Here is a 17,819-nt window from a genome sequence, read left to right as displayed (position 1 = left end):
GCTGAATGTGTTCCTGTGACATTTAAGGGAATTAGGTGGTGTTAGGAAAAATGACAACCGCTTTGTCTCTGTTAAAGAGCTTAGCCAAGACACAGAGAACAATTTTGCGCAGCTCTCACACGAGCCTTGAGAGCACAAAGGGAAATCTTTGCTGGTGTGGCGGCGCTTGAGTGCATCACTTGTCAGGGTGAAAATTTGTGAGGGTGCTGCCACGACTGCGGGCTCATCATATCCTTGTTGCCTCATCGCTGTCAGGTTTGCATGAACAGGCTGCAGTGGCTTTGAGTTCTGGGAAACGACTTGGAAGAAAAGATAATGTTAAGAGGAACAGACAGCACGGCTTTATTTGTTGTTATGACATAATATTCATGTCAAGCTATCATTAGGCTGCTGGAGAGCCCAACAAAGACAAATTGGCATTTAATTGTCAGGAAGGCCTTCTGAAACTGAATCCGACTTCTATTTTATAGTAAATAATTACTAAACCAAATGCATGAATGCACATCTGAATAAAATAAGGAGGAATTCCTTCAGCAAAAGCTTTCAGATATTATGGTCAGCTGCTTAGTTTTATACAAACTCAAATTTCCTTAATTTCCGTCTAATTGGACCACTCTCAGCATCCTGCAGCTCCCTCCAGATGTCTGCTGGATCCTCCATAAATCTCCACCTAAAGTAGCCTGATTTTTCATGTGAATGAGGGTGCGTGTGTGAGGCTGCCCCGTTCTGACCTTCAGCTGTGGGCCAACAGTCCACACTGATCAGGCAAACGGAGACCAACTGTCAGCCCGACTTCGTCCACTGTCAGGTGTTGACAACCTGCACAAACATCGAGAGAGAAGCGTGGCTCACCCGAGGGGCAAAAGCCAGGATGAATGATCTGAAGATGAGAACAAGTCTGACCAGGCTAAATCTGTGGCATGAAAGCAAAGGTGAAAACATGAGGACATTTGGAGGTCGCCTCGCCTGAAACCTGTTCTCTGATAGCATTAGCGAGGCGTCACTCATGTGGAACAGTGCTCGGGCAGGCATGTTAAGCTACATGGACATAAACCAGCGCTTGTGCTACCTGGCTTGGTCGTGGGCAGCTAACAGTGGTGTGTTAGTTGCATGGTGACTGCAAACATGGACTGTTAGCAGTCAGGAGAGAGACAGAAGCTTTCTGAGTAAAGAGATAAGAAGCCGTTTGAGTGATGAGCGATGCTGCGTCATCCGTTTTAAAGGGGAAGGCGTGTGGCTCCTCATTGATGTCAGCTTCAAAAGAAATGATATGAGGGCTTTTGAAGATATCGCTGAGAACGTGTCTCCCCAAAACAAGTGACAGAAAACTGTTGAATATGAGCTTCAGTAATCCATGGCAGGTATTCCCAACCTTTTTGGATCATGACTCTGAATAATGAAGCATATGTGGGTTGTATTACTCTATAAGCTGTGAGCAAAGGGTGATTTTTACCATCACAGATTGTTTTCTTCTCATTTTTAAAGGCCCAAATGAATTCACATAACAGAAATAGGTTTCTCTTCTTCATATATATCTTGTTTACCATCTCACGACCTTTCAGAGTGTCTCAATTAATTGCATCTCGATTGCTATTACCTTCTGTGATTTACTTTGATAAAAAAATTTTTAACCTTTACCGGGTGGAACTTTAAGCGTACTGTTGATCCAGATTGAAATAATGGACCAACTGTGTGCAAACAGTAATCTTTATGCATATCAATTGAATCCACTGTAAAGAGCAAGACTATTTGCCTATTTCAGATGACTGACACAAATATGATTGGTCTATTAGCCTATCAGTCATGCTATTAAGGTCTGCCATTATGAATCAGGCTTGATGGTTTGTGATTGGACACTAAAGCATGTTGGGCTCATTAGGTCCGACTGCTTTCAGCAGATCTGTCCAGATCCAAATCAATGCGCTCCACTTCTTAAAAGGACAATAACAGCTGTGACCTTTGGAGCGGCGAGGTCAATGTGATGCCACCTTCCCCTTAAATTGCTTGAGGCTGATTGTTTAAAAGAATGTGTCGGTGTCAAACCTGGTATCAAACAATGTGGATCCTCGCGCCGTTTCACAGCATCAAACGTGCTCGCTCACACACAGCTGCACGCATGAATTATTCAACAAGGTAACTTATAGTGATCTGTAGATAATGGAGTGGGCTTCAGGGCTTCATGTACATCGCTCAGGAAAATGAATTGTGGGCATCCTATCCTGTCCTGCAATTATGCATGCAGACACTAATTTCCCACATGGGAGGACATTGTGTGCCTGGCCTATCTCTCCTGCCCCCTTAGTGCTATGACAACACATGGGGGGAAAGCCCACCCACACCCACGCACACGCACACAAACAAAAGGAGTACTGTCCTCCAGGCATATCTCTGTCAGTACATAGAAAAACTTCATTATGGTGAGACAAATGTTTCCCTGGCAGCACATCAGCCTCAGTAGAAGGTGCTTGGACAGTATTAAATTATACACACACTGATACTGCTGCCTAGTCCACCAGTTGTCCTGGATGAGCCTCTTGATGTGTGCTGAAAGCCCAAACAGGCTCTGAAAGTCGTTTTGGACAAAAACAAAATGTACTTTTGATGGTTTTCTGGAGAAACAGTGCACGGCCCGCAGAGCAGGTCTCCTTCCTCTGAAGTGTTTTGCCATGGTCGACATGATCCTATTTTGAATGGTCCTCTGTGCTAATAAGGTCATTTGTCTTGTACAAAGGAGAGGGGATCTATAGTTGTCATACTCTGAGCTGGAGATAAATGTGAAAGGCTGAGACTGTGCCAGTGAAAATAATGTATGCAGTCAGCCCATTTCCTCTCTCAGATGTAGTGTAAAAAGGCTCTCAGTGTCTGGAAGGAAAAGTATGCAATTAAAACCGCAGAATTGAACGTAGATGTTTGTTGTTCAGTTCAGTTACTGATCTTCCAGATAACGATGCACATCTTGTGTCACTGTTTATGCAAAATTAGAATGAAAAAAAGCTTCTGAACTTTCTCCATGCTCTTTTTAGTGGTGTGTTCTTGCCTTTTTGATCTGATCTGTATTGTTTTAACTGTAAAAACACTGTTTTTATGCTGTGTCTTTGGCCGTGGGCTCTCTCAAAAAGTAAATTTTGGGGTGCTTTCAAACTTCACCTGTTTCGTTTGGTTCAAAATAACTCTCATGTGTTTGCCCATTTAGTTCAGTTCACGTCGGCTGTCAAAAGCTGTCCATCAAACTCAGGTGCGGATTAAACAACAAGACAAAGTCCACCTAAAAGTGCTGCAATCTCAGGTGGGGGTTTGTATGTGGTGTTAAAGCAAACAGACCATCTACTGGCCTGTATGATATTACATTTTTGCATGAATAAAAAGCTAAACTGCAACTACATCCCTTTGCCAATCATCAACTATTGAAAAAAGCAGTCTGTATTATAGTAAATGATTGCAGGAATTTCACTTTTCAACCAGAAAATAACAAATTTTCTGGTTGAATATAGCAAAGTGTGTTGAGCTAGTGTCCAAGTCCATGTATTTCAGCATTTCCTCATTAAAAAGCATTTGAAACGTAGAGTCACTACACTTGAACTACATCCATAAATACAACTTTCTCATCTTATGCTCGTAACTGCTCGTTATTTTTTGTGACCTTGTTGTTGTGTGGCATCAAGGCGCTGCATGAATTTTATCAAGTCATCGTATATGTCCGACCACATGTTACAGCTCCTGGTTTGTTTGTGAAGAGTCAGTGTGAACGCAAACCAAACAGGCAGCAACATATTATTTTCTGGTTTGCACTAACTGAACCAAACTACATGTGTGAAAGTGCTCTAAATCTCAGTGGGGCTCTCAATGGGACTATCTAATTAATATGAGAAAAGACACAGAAGACAGAAAATGGGTGATCTGTGAGTAAGCTATATATGCTTTACACATAAAACTGCACAAGAACACAAATGGCTTCCTGTGCTTCTTCTTCCTCCAGTGTGTAAAAAGCAGGCAAGTCAATAATGCTCCACGTTTTCTGCTCTTAATGCTCCAAATATATAAAATACCAAAGTGCACATGCTCAAAACAAAATGGATTGTTCAGCCACGGTTGCTAATACCTCCTCCATCATCTTTGTTTAGTAAATGGCTTAGCTCCTCTAACATACTACAGCCTCTGTGGTCTATCTTGCTGCTGTTGTTATGAATAGACTCGCCGAGGTCCGACCAGGCGGGCTGGCTCAGGTACAAAGCATTTCTTCACTCGGCTGTTTATCGTCACGCAGTCAAAGTCCTCGCATGTTATAATTTTCTTGGATCAGGCAGGAACGAGTTTTTTCACAGCTATAGTGGGAATCCGATTATCATACAGGGATCACAGTCGTCATGGAAACCAAGGATGGTGCATGGTGTTAAGCCATCCCTTACACATCCTAGAACATTGGGAATTAGTGTGAAAATGCAGCTCCCTTAAAATAAAGATGTGACAAATCTGTCTCTTGTATTAGGCACATTCTCAAGCAACTGACCATATTTTGTTTTCACTGTCTGTATGTGTGGCAGGAACAAAACCTGTGCTTTTGAAACATTACTTTGTCACCTTCTTACCATTATTCTTGCATACTTCTACACAAAATATAAAATATCACATATTAAAAGGTGCAGTGGCTACTGACACACCAAGGATTAATCTATACTCTCGTTGTGTGACGGAGTTTACACAATTGTTAAGAGTTTTAACAGGGACTGGGTGATTTGCTGCTTTACAGTCAATGACATCATATTAAAATCAATGCACTTTTCTGATATTTTAGCTTTAAATGGGCTCAGAAACTGTAAATTGTGAGCAATAATACATCTCATGTAAACAACAGTCAATAAATAAAAATTCTACTCTCTTTGTAGCAGCCTGGAGGTGCAACAGCTTGCCAGACATTTTATAATCAATTTTTGTGTTTATTAATGTCTTTGGAACATTTGGGGAAAAAAAATGGCTGTAACAGCTGTTGCAGTGAGGGCATACTGAAAGAGAGATTCCAAACAGATTCATGTTAGGCTACCTTTTTCAAGCTCTTGTCACCAATTTAAGCCACATGTTTCTTAATAAACAAAACAGAAAAAAATCTGTTCACAACCAAGCAGATTTGGGCCAAATTAGACAAAATACAGACAGCTGCAAACACAGCATGGCCGGGGTTACACATGCCAAGGTTTCCGTCACATGGTGATTACCTTTTTTTTTTTTTTTTTTTTAAATAGAAGTCCAACACGAGTGCGGTCATAATGTCCATTGAAAATAATTCCAGAGTTAGATGTAAAAATATTCTGGCTCCACATGCTGCTTTTCCCTGCTGCTTCTCTGATGGCTTCCCTCTCTCTCACTCCTCTCCCAATATTTTCACATTTAACTTGGTGCATAAAGGGTTTAATTCAAGCAAACCAGAGTTGGTGTTGATTGTTGGTTGAACAGCGAAAAGACAAACCAAGACTGTTTTCAGTTTTATTTTGTATCTGTGGAGAGAACGAAGTACATTTTCTGGTGACAAAATTACTAATTCTGTAAATAGAGTTTGGTGGCAGTGGCAAGATGGATATAGAGGCTGTTTCTGGTAAAACAAAAAGGATCTTACTCTTTAACTAAAAGGTCTCTCTCTGTGGGATGTACTCAGACACATAACAATCAGCTATTCACATTCAGTGGCAAAAACAAACACTTTTAGTGGACGTACTTTAACGGTGTTCGCCCAGATTGCAGCCCGCTCCGTGGCTGCAGCACTCTCGCTCAGTACTGGACCAATTTCAAAAATCGTTGTCTCCATTAGTCACTTAGACAAAAAAAACCCCATGGGAATATGGTCCATAAACACAGATAAAATTTGAACAGAATTTCTCCCATTTGTCTCGGACAGTGAAATCTTTTGGAACATGCGGACCAGTAACCCTGACACATGCATGTATGGAGAAAAGGATATGTCTGCCTTTTTCTGTTTCTATGCTTTAGCCTGAAGGAAGAAGAAACATCGTGCCACAGTACGATCAGTATATATCGAACATAAGTCTGTCTGGACTTCCTGTGAGGGACAGGATGTGGGAAAGGGCAGGTGGAGTCCAGAGAGATAGAAACAATGCTGTGCAGAGGAGATAAATGAAGCCACACCAGGTTACGCCATCGCCATCTACAAGCTCATGCTGCAAAAACCTTATCTCAAGATTTAAAAAAAACTTTGTTTCCCACTTATCTCTGTCTCTCTCTTCTTCCAGTCACATCTACTCTTCCTTTCTGTCCTTGCCTTCCTCAACAAAACAGTGTAATACTAATCCAGCTAATGAAGGTGGATGGCTATCCTGTTCATTACCCTCTCAAGACACTCCTGGTTCATAAATTGAAATTAAAACAGAGTATGCCTGAAAATGATCTAGTCTAAATTTCCACACTGTGTTACCAGAATTTTAAATTACCGCCTGCATTAAAAAAAATATCAATTATGGAGAAAACCATCCATTATTGCCCTGCCATGCACCAGCAGAGGCAGACGCTGGTAAAACATACACAACACTGGCAGAGATAATCGGCCCACAAGAATCAAACCATGATGCATTTAATCATTAGAGAGACATTTGAGCATGTGCAGGTCGTCCATTTAGTGCAGTGTGATGCTCATGGCCGACCCTGAACCCTCAACCCCACCCGTCTGAACAGCGCTGCCTTGGGGTCGCAAACAGCTCCCGACTCACTCTGGTAAACACAACAACGCACAATATGCCCGCGCGCACAACAAAAGACATGACTCCGAGCGCTGTCACCACTCATCACGCTGACACAAAAGAGGATGCAGCTCAGATACTGTGTGAGTGGTATAATAATGCGCACAGAGACATGATAGGATATTTTCTGGATGCTCAGGGACAAACAGATAGGCCGGGTTGAACGGGATCAATGCAGGAATCAATATAGGGGTGGCCCTGTGAGCATTAGGCGCACTGAGGAGTCTGGCATTTTCAGAGCCAAATTACCTGACGGGGAGGGACCTTGACCAGCATAAGTGTCCGACCTCGTGGTCTTGTGAAGGAGCTGGAGCTGATAAAAGCAAGTCGTGGGGAGAGAGAGATCTCGGAGATTCACACAGCGGCTATCATTTAGAGTTTCACTGCAGGCGTGCGATGGCTGAGCAGTGCTGCCATTTTGAGCCACACTTCTCGTAGAGGCCCATGAAATAAAAACAGAAACGCGTGGATATACATGCATATGAACTCTCCAGCACCACACACTGCGCTCTGAGGCTAGAGTCCCTCCTTAGTGCCAGTCAAGCTTACTAGAGCGTGATGCAGGCTGGATTGATTGATGGACTGAAGGGGAGAAGTCAGGTGGGGTAAGAGACGTGTGCAGCAGAGAACCTGAGGTTAGACACTGTCACTGATCTGACTGCTGCATTCAGGGGGAAAAAGGTGCCTCGTGGGCGTGATTCAGCTCGCTAAAAGCTCTTAAACCTTCAGCTCCAGCCAACACTTTCCTGCTCTCGTCGACACTAAGGAAACATGGAAAGAATAACTTGACTGACATGACGTTTTCTTTCCAATTACAGACCTGTTGTAAACACTGACCTCCATTTTTTTCCTGTCAGCCCTTTGCGTTGTATTAATTTTTGCCTCTGTCACTTATGATACACGCACATTTTCAATGATTGTTTGCAAAACAAATTTGAAGAATGTAATTACATGGAAATCAGTATGCAGTACTTTGTAGCAATTTCCATCTCTTGGACTGACACCTTTTGGACATAATAAGAATGTGTGCTACAGCGGTAAAAAGCAATCAATAATCTAATTATTCCAATCAAACGAGAACTCTCAGAAGTCTCAGATATGCAAAAGAGTGACTTTTGGAGTGTCCCTGAAAGTACAAAAATCAGAACAGCAATATTCTATATTTTTCTCATTGTCCGCAAATCCAATGAAAAGACCCAGTCAATGCCACTCAAACAGGAGTAAGGAGGATTTGTTGGGAACTATTTTCAGCTGTGGATTAACACACATTTGGTGCTCTGGTGAGAATTCCTGGAGGCAGGACGGTGCATGTGTGAGCCAAAAAAAACTCTGATGCCCATGTTCAATGTGATGAAGGAACATGTCACCCACTGTGGCTGTGACACAATAATCCACAGACCAAAGATATTTGATTTAAAATTATATGAAACAGAGAAAAACAGCACATTTTCACATTTGGATGGAACCAGCAAAACCAAAACTGTGTAAGATTAACACACACTTGTGTTTTAGCGCATTATTATTTCAGTGCAAAATCCTGAGTGATGTAAAGAATAATCACAATTCATGCTATTTACACGAGAAACAACTGAATGGCACAGTGCAGGAACCAACAGAAAGGCTTCTGCTTTTAAATGTATGATGCAACAACATGCAAAACACCAGTCTGACAGCTGCAGACAGCAACTAACTTATTAGTGAGGTTTGCCCTTTAAAAGTAGTAAAACAGTTTATCTTGGCCCCTGCACTCACTCCCTAAAGACATTTTAGTCTCAAGGGTGATCTCTGACCACGCAGTGACTACTGGTGGAAAGGGTAAATTAGCACAGAGTATTCAGTGAATGTCAAACTCAAGCCAACATAATCCAGCAGCTCGCTCTCTGCGTGAACTGCGCGCTCTCTCTGTGCATCCTGGGTAATTTGTTTCTCCTGGGGGTTTATCATATCAGGAGCCAGAGAGGTTATTTATACTGACAGTTACGGCACAGAGACTGAGGGCTGGCTTTGCTGAAAAAAAAGACAGCGAAAGACCTGATTCACACTATGTGGAGGCTGAGTTTCTAAAAGATTAGCATTAGCATTTTAATTCCACAAGTTGTGTTGTTCTAAAACAGGACCTGGTTAACAGGGCCTCTTTGCCAAAAAAACTTCACGGGACTTTAACTTTTCTTGCACAAGCAGACAGCCTTGGGAAAGATGATAGAGGCTGTTTAACATATGTAACTGGTTTTCACACCAAGGTGGTCTCAGGCGATAAACTCAAACGTGGAAGGGTGGATTCTGTTCATTTGGCCTTCAAATTTTCAGGAACAGTGAGTCCCCCCCCCCAAAATAATTCAGTCACGACTTTTGGCAGTGGGTGAAGGTGACGACAGATGAATAATGCACGAGTTCAATGTGCCGTTTATCACCGTGATCTCACACACTGCTTTACTCCCACACACACACACACACACCTCCACCTTTCTCCTCTGATCTGAGAACAGGTGATGTGAAGAAATGGAGAGACCAAGTACGACAGTACTGTCTAAACATTTCACTTTTGGTTCCTCTGCTCACCAGCCAGTTCACGCTGGCTTCCTGGAATTCATTACAATGTGAATGTGTTTTGGGGATTGGGGGGGGGGGGGGTCTCTCTTTCTTTTTGTAGTCTCAAAAAAGAAATGCAAAGGCACTGATTGCACTTCACCAGGCTTTTCAAATCTGGCTTTTAAGCAAGTCCTCAGCAGAATGAATGCAGGGGGAAAGGTGAATGTACACTCACACAGAAGCCCGTTGCATGACCCACGTGCCTCTCTGGACTTTTTCTCTCCACTCATCATGAAGAGGAAGAAACTTGCAGAGCTCTGACACGAGACAGAAATCACAGTGTTGCACATGAATACAGCGTGCATTTGCATGGCTGCGTATTCATGTGCACTGCAACTGTAAGCCCTGTGAGACACATCTGTAATGGGATCTGTTTCTCCCATAGTGGACCTCCTTGATGGGGTAGCTGATAATACACTCCCAAGTGGACATCTAAGATCAGTGATTACCCTCCATTTACTGCAGCCTTCAAGGCATGTCGATGCATCAAAGGACAGCGTTTGGAGAAAATGCCTGATTTTAAGATAACCTCCTGGCTTTTTCCTCTCTGTGACAGCCTTTTAACATGATAGATCCTTTAATTGCAGTAAACTAGGATTGACTGGAAGCTTACAGAGAGATAGTGACACTACTGACCCTGACAAATAGGAAAGGGGAACTGGTGGAAATCCAATTTTTTCCTAAACACTTGCAGTATGAGCACAAAGACAAAGACTGTGTTTGGTCGTTGTTGATTCATTGGATGGCTATGTGAAAATCAAGACTTTGATCAATAGTGAGCAACAGAGGAGGAGTTAGGATAAAACCAAAATTGGTTTTCTTTCTGTTACAAGGAAGGTCAGTTAACAGACATGTGGTGCCAGCCAGGTGGGACGAGTCTCCACATAGTGTCTGACCATCTGCCACACACTAAAAAACTGAGGGTGTTATTTATCCACATTCAAACAATATTTAACTGTGAATGTGAGACCTGAAAATGTACATTTTTACTTTTATATAAATGCATATTTCTTTGTGTGCCTGGTAATTCAGCATTGTATGCCTTCATAATTCAGTACATTGTCAAAAGCATGTGCTTAGATTCATATAACAAAAGAGTGAGATTCCAGGCTGGTTTATGCAAACAAATGGTGACATTTTTCATTCAGAAAACCCACTAAAACTGAAGCTACACACTTTAAACTATGGTCCAGGCATATCTTAACTGACTGAATATGTGAAAAGAAGAAATAGAAAATAAGATTATGAAACAGATTTGCCAGTTATTTCACATTTCAACAAACATTAATGGACCGCTTTTGATCGTTGCCATGATATTTAATATGCTGTTGCCATGGATGTATTTTAATGTTTGACTTCCCAACTGCTTTGACGTTAAGGACGCACTGAACTCTAACTCATTCTGTTACGACTGACCACAGTGTAGCACGTATGAATTCATGTTAGATGCTTTTCTTGTCTTATAATTACCTAAATTTGCACTTTGCTCTCACCATATCAACATTCAGGATCTTTTCTGATGCTCATCTTTCTGATCCAGGGAATAATGGCACTGTCTCTCCATTAATGTGAGCTTTGAAGCGCTCAAAACCCTCATTAACGAACATCAATCCAGGTGACACAAAGTATGACACGGGATAATTCATGATGGGAGATAAGAGTTTCAGCAGCATACATCAATGTTTTCTGACCATGACACAAAAAAGTGGTGATGATGATATACACGGTTCTAAAAACATGTATTTTCTCTTATCCTTATTTTTACCTTCCATTACCCTTACTTCACATTCTGTCAAACAATAAACAAGGCTGTACTTGGTGCATCAGCTGCTGAAAAGCAGTGGGTTGTTGCTATGCAACAATTAAATAAGTTTGAGGTGTGCTACTCTCCGGTTTCCTTTTACTTTTCAGTAACCTGTGCACTCAGCGCTGAAAAGAAATTGCACTTTCATGGCGCTGTCAGCTTTGACCCCTTCTCTCTCTGTAAACAGAGGTCTCTGGTGAATATGCAGCCTTCTGTGGAGTCAGATGTAGTGATAAAAAGTAGCTCTTCTTTTCCACTCAGATCGCAGCAGACAGCACACTGATTTACACGACGCAGTGACAAGGACGACAGCTGCAGCGTACCGAGATGGAAAATATATCCTCGCTGCAGCCCCATCACCGCCCTCTTTCCCTTCATCCCTTTCTTCACTTTGAGCCCAGTTCACATCAACTCTCTCTTCATGTGCCCCACCTCCTGCCGTCACTGTTTCTGTTGACATCAGGGCTCCTCCGCTAGAAGGAGGCTTTATTGATGGGATATGGACTCCAAGAGGAATTGACTACCTTCCAGAGGTGGCAATGCCCTCTGTGGTCAGGTCAGAAAGGAAACAGCATATGTGTGCACTCTCTGCAGTCCTGCCTGCTTGACACAAGAAAATTAACTTGCAGCAGGCAGCAGTCTGAAGACTGTCTAACCTGCCACACACATGCCTGTTTTCACACCGGGACAGTCCCCGGTTTATTAGCTCTGGCCAACACAGAGACAATAATGTCTCAGAGGATGAAGAAAAATGACCGCGCCTTGTTTTTATGCAGTTGACAGTTGACGAGGGAAAGAGGCGAGGCAGGGCGAAGGGGAGGGGACTGAATGGATGGATGCCTCCCAGTTCATGACAGCGTTGAGCCGAACAAACACAGCCACACATGAACTCGCCTCTTTTCTGGACCGTGTTATTAACACACCAGTGGAAAACACTTAACTCATGCCTATTCAATTATGCTAATGCATACATATACAAACGACCCCGGTTACTTATTAGCTGCCTCAATTAGGGGACATGTGTATGGGGATCAGAAGAGGGAGCGAGAGAGGAAGACAGGGGGAGAGAGAGGAGTGACGGGTGTTTTGCTGTCCACTGGTGATAACAGACGCCTTAGGGCAAGACTTGTGCAGCTTTTATTGTTTCTGTCGGGGTACAAGGGTGGGGGGGCTGGAGATCCTTTGTACTTGGAGGACATGTAGCAAGGCACAAAATCAATGTCACGCTGAGCCCATGTATGCATATTTGTGTGGACGTGTGTGCGTAAATGCATGAACAGAAGTGGCTCTCATCTTTCTAGCTTCTCTTCGTGTATCAGTGCAGCGACGAGGCTCTGAGAACTCTCTCTCCTGTGAACTCCATCGTCGAAGATCAGAGGGCAGACTACGGTAAGCTTTCATCTAACAGCCCTTATAGAAATAAGACGTAGTAACGATTTCGCACCCTCTTACTGTGTTCACCGTTATCACACAGAAAATGTGAAATAAATCAAATTAATTCCTGAAACTAGGTGATTTGTAACCAGCTACAGAACATACTGCCTTTGTTATTCAAAAAATGTTACAGTATTGATGGATGTACTTAATTTAACATTACACAATAAATCTGAATAATGAGGCTGCGGTTTTAAAATGCTTTGCACGTATATGCATTTTAAAAACATGCATTAAAATCAATAAAATGGATCGAGAAAGCCATAACTGACTCATACATCACATTTACTACACCCAAAGCAAATTAAGCACAATGATTTGCGGTGTGAAATGAAGCATGTTGCTATGGGAGCGAGTGTTCATCGTTGGTATGATGCACTGATGCTGAGGAGGGCAAAGCTAAGCTGAAAAAAAAAAAAAAGCTTACAGTCAAGATTTGTGGTTGTGATCTTTGCCAATGAGAACTAATACGCCCATCTGCAACGTCATCAAGGAGCAAGTGCTGAATCTACAGTTAGGACTGAGGAGCCAAAGGGTTTTCTTCTGAACAGATATAGTTCAGGGTAGTGGCTCACATTCTACTGGAAAACATGGAGTCGTTTTAGATATAAGGATAAATTAGAAATCTAACAACTACATCTACTGTTAGGAAGTAATTATCATCACTCCCCCACGCTGCGCTTCGTTTGGGGAGTGACAAGGTCAGAGCCTAGACGCTGCACATTTTATGCACTCACACTATAATCTATTCCACATGGCTGACTGAATTAAATATACAAAAAGTTGGTTTCCTACACAAAAAAAAACCACCGAAAGAGTGCAGAAAAGACTTAATTGTATTGTAGACATTGAAGTTTATATGCACAAGCGTTGGATAGTTTTCATGTTTATATGATTTATTTCTCTAGTTCTGTACTTCTTCTCTAATATATCTAATACAACCCTGATTCCAGAACAGTCCTGTGGAAAACATAAAAACACAATGTAAACAAACAATGCTTCTGAGTCCACGTAGTAAAAGCCTGATATGCTGTATATTTGATGTGATATTTATGTACTCTTTCAGTCTGCCACATCCTCACTGACTGACTGTGTTTCTGCTGCTAAAATCATTTTGCTTCTTTCTTGTCTTTGGGTCTACAAGGTATTAAAAGGACATAAAGTTATAGAGCTATAGGAAAGAGCATGATTAGTATCCCTGACTGCAAGCCAACAATGATTTAATGCTCCGGTGAACTCCATGCACTGTTTGTAAGCTTTGCATATTTAGCAACTGTTTATTTATCTATCCAGGCTACCTGGTTAAGTACTGAGCACTGCCCTGTGGACTCTGACAGTCACTGTTGGTTCGTAAACACAAATAGATTAAAGCTGGTAAATATCCGAATACTGCTGTGCCTGCTCCTTCGCTACACTGCCTTCTGCAACCAAATGTAAAATCCCCCCAGTACATTATCTGATTAGTATATCAATCTAATCAGCAGTATCTATTATCTATCATCTTTTGAATAATCTTTACAAACAAGGTAATATCCTCCATCATTTCCCTGCTTTGACACTATGAGCATCGTTTTTGCCATCATTCCTAGATGCTCCATTCCTGTCTGATCCTTATGGACAGTTGGTGCTGTCCACAAGAGGTGGTGCTGAAATTTCACCCTCCTCTGCTTGTTGCCACCTCTCTGCCTCTGTGGAGGAGCTCTGTCCATGGTTCTGAATCAGCGCACAGGCTCTTTCCACTGAGAGGGGGGAAAAAAGGTTTTGCTGGCTGGGTGACTGGGTGGAGCAGCTTGGACCTCATCTCAGCCGGGTCTGTCTGTAAGAGGCAAACAAGCCAGAGTCTCAGCAGGCAGGGAGCTCCACGCCCTGTTCGCTTCAGAGCTGTCACATGTGACAGCGTCATCTACAAAGAGATGGGGGGCTGGAGGCCTGAATGCATCCCTTAGATGGATAAAAAAAACCTGACTGAGGATGGGGCTAGATGGAATATCGACTGCCTCGAGAAGTATGATCTCAGTAATGCTTATTTGGCTCAAATGTGTGAACGTCTCAGGCTGCCAGTCTCAATCGTGAGACAAAAAGACGAGAGCAGATGGGAGCAGCGTTTCCTGTTCCTTCTGCCCTAACTTCATGCCTGTGTTTTAGCATTCAGACCAAACACATTGTGAATGTGCATCCGGTGGGATGCTGTGTGAAAAGAACGGCTGATCCCCGCTCATGAGAGGCCAACCCCTCTCTGTCCTGTCTTTCCCCGGAGTGGAAAAGCCAGCCAATCAGAGTGGATGAGTGCAATGAGTCACAGAGAGAGTGGACGGCATCCAGTGGACCGAAAGGAGCTGCCTGTAGCTCAGGGCAGGAGGGCTGTAACGTCTATGGGTGGAGTGATCCGGTCAGAACTCTTGCACACACCAACGCCCATGTACAGGAAACGCATGTAGATTTACAAATCTATTATTCTATGGCAAAAATTGAACAAATTTCATGTAAAAAGTATAATTTTCTCTCCTCCATCACACTTTCATGTTCTTCACTCCCTCTTTTATAAGATTTATGAGAGAAGTCATTACTCTTAAATTGTTGCCGCCCTTAAATAACTAACCCACTGTGACTCTGCAAGGTTGTGTGAAGGTCAGGACGTTAAGTCCACCTCAGACTGAGCTGTATTTAAGCTACATAGTAGTACAGTACAGTATGTGTCACTCAAGGCTTTACAGCCGCTAGATAAAGAAAAAAAAAAAAACACTGTGTGAATAGGCCGTATGAAAGAGCGCAAGAGATGCTCATTAACATTCGATGCAATGGGAGATCTCACACCTGGATACACATCACACACCATGCACACACACACACACGCGACAAACAGTTGTTTAATCACATGACAATGCCAGCAGGCGTGATTTTTCACAAGAAAAGGATTCTATTGTCCTCAAAGAGAATGCATCGTATTAAACAGCTTCCATAAATGACTCCAGATTTTACATATAAATCTAATGGCAACAGTGGAATGAACATGAAAGGTGAGCAGAGTGTTCAAGTCCACTCTGGGACACAGAGATCCATTTTTTTCCATGGAGCTACAAAGGCGTAGCGGCAATGTGAATGGGATTTATTGGACCCTGTAGGAGAATAAAAGATGTGGAAGGTGGTGGGAAAATGAAGTCAAAATGGAACTGAAATCCAACTGAATTAGTTTTGCGTTTGAAAAGGCTGGAGCTGCGTGTTGGCTTTCATGGCTTGTTTCAGCACGAGACAATGAAATCAAATAGACGGGGGCTATTTGAAGCCACACAATCTACCAACCTTCACCTCTTTCATGTTTCTAAATGAGAAACGAAAAAAAAAATAAAAGCGCAAATGTTATTAAGAACAGAGAAGCTTTGTTCAGCCTCTGGCACTCCGCTCTGTCTTTGTTTAATAGTCTACTGTACGTCAGCATGCATGAATGGACAGAGGGAAGGAAAAGGAAGAGAGATCGACTCGTTCATTTCAGCTAAATCTGGAATAATGAGGACAGAGAGAGGGAGATAAGGAATGACAAAGGGGAAATGACAAACAGCAGGGGAGGCAGTGCGGTGATTCGATTACAGTAAAAGTTCTCATTAAATGACAAAGAAAGCAAGCCCTGGGTTAGGAAACCACCGAATTACCGTACTATAGATACAACTGCTGAATACGGCACGACTTTCCTCTTTTCTGTAGACCAATAACTATCACCTCTGACATTACTGCTGCCACATTGCGCCTCAGGAGCAACCGTTGATGTGAGCTCGAACTAACCCTCCGTGGGAGTCTGCTTATCCCTGCCTGTCAGTAATGCCACAGTTGTAGAGCCACATGCAGCCGGGTCCCACTCCTAAATGTAGATGCGCACAAATTGGGTTGCTCACAAACTGATATTTTAAACCGGTTTTCAGGGAACTAAAAAACGGGAGCCAGACAGACACTTCATATAATATGTATGGAAGTGTCAACTCCAATCTGTAGCAAGATTGGACGCCACAGTCTTTGAGGGCAAAGGGAACAGTTGCAGAACAAGACAGAAAAAGTCTTTCCAGTTTCTCCAATCTTATCTGATCTTGACAATTATTTTTTTTCCCTTTTCTCCCTGTCATTGTAAATCTGACATCTCCCTGACATCTGTCATCCCGCATGAGCTGCTGTCAAAAACACACTCCTCCTCCTCCTCCATATCTTCCTCCTGTTCCACTTCACGACCAGACTCCAGTCACAATTACAGTACAGTTGTCCTGCGAGCCATGTTTGCTGACATGCTCACACACACAAGCACATATCAACAACAGCATGTATTTTCCGTTTCAGCCTGGCATGAGATGTATCATTTTCAAAGCAGCAACATAAATAAGAGCTCTTATGCCATTTGAATGTATGAACATGCTCTGCGATCCTCTCTTACCTGGCAGCACGCTGTCTTCCCTGGGTCCTCTTAACAATCCCAGGAAGGGGTTCAGACAAGTTCTGCTTTCACTGAGGGAGCTCGATGTGGCACTTTAAGAAGAAGGAAAAAAAGAGGAAAAAAACAAAGGCTTGAAAAGCAATGTCCCCCCTCTTTTTTCACACAATGGCTCAAGAAGCACTCACGATCGCACACTCGAACAGCCAGTCAACAGCTCCGGCAAGCGAGCAGCTCGGCTCGCTATTCCCTCCCTCTCTCTCTCTCCCTCTCTCTCTCTCTCTCCCTGTCCGTGACACTCGCCTCCTCTCTTCCCGCCCACCTACTCCAGCCCCCTCCCCCGACTTCTCTCTTTCTCCAGCTCTCCCTCGCTTCCTCTTCATCTGTCAGACAAAATGCACACATCCCCTCTATCTCTCAGCTCACTATTTCCTGACATTTTCCCCACCCACTCACACCTTCTGCTCCATGAAAACAAATATCAACTCAGGGTACTATTAGGTGTGCATTTCCACACACCATCAACAAACTTATTTCTGTTTTGTGGAGCTTTTCAGGCCATATTTTCTCTTGGAATAAGACAAAGCAAGCACTTGTGAAAGCCTAATAACATCAGATGGTGTGATTAATGAATAATGGTAATGAGGCATTCATACTGTATATGATTACACTTCTGACTCCCTTTTTAAAACCATAACCGCCGCTAATTTACACTTATTCTTCTTGATTCAATCCTCTCCTTCCACTTTTCTGTCTCACTCCACTTATTCCTGTCTCTCCTTAGGTCCCGCTGGTCTATTTGATGCTGCTCACGTGCCACTCTTCAGACAGCAAGTCA

General features: G+C 42.8%; 1 protein-coding gene across 1 annotated transcript in view; it reads right to left on the bottom strand.

Moving 5' to 3' along the window:
- syt1a (synaptotagmin Ia) overlaps positions 1-17,077 on the bottom strand; it is a 91,293-nt gene extending 74,216 nt beyond the window's left edge. The window contains exon 1 of the mRNA XM_041963744.1: positions 16,985-17,077. The gene's annotated coding sequence lies outside the window, so the exon portion shown is untranslated. The remainder of the gene's footprint in view (positions 1-16,984) is intronic.
- Positions 17,078-17,819: the final 742 nt, after the last annotated feature.

This window comes from Chelmon rostratus, chromosome 22 (assembly GCF_017976325.1).
Source record: "Chelmon rostratus isolate fCheRos1 chromosome 22, fCheRos1.pri, whole genome shotgun sequence".
Lineage (NCBI taxonomy): Eukaryota > Metazoa > Chordata > Actinopteri > Chaetodontiformes > Chaetodontidae > Chelmon > Chelmon rostratus.
The sequence above is the reverse complement of the archived record's forward strand: the minus strand, read 5'-3'. Positions and strand labels throughout refer to the sequence as shown.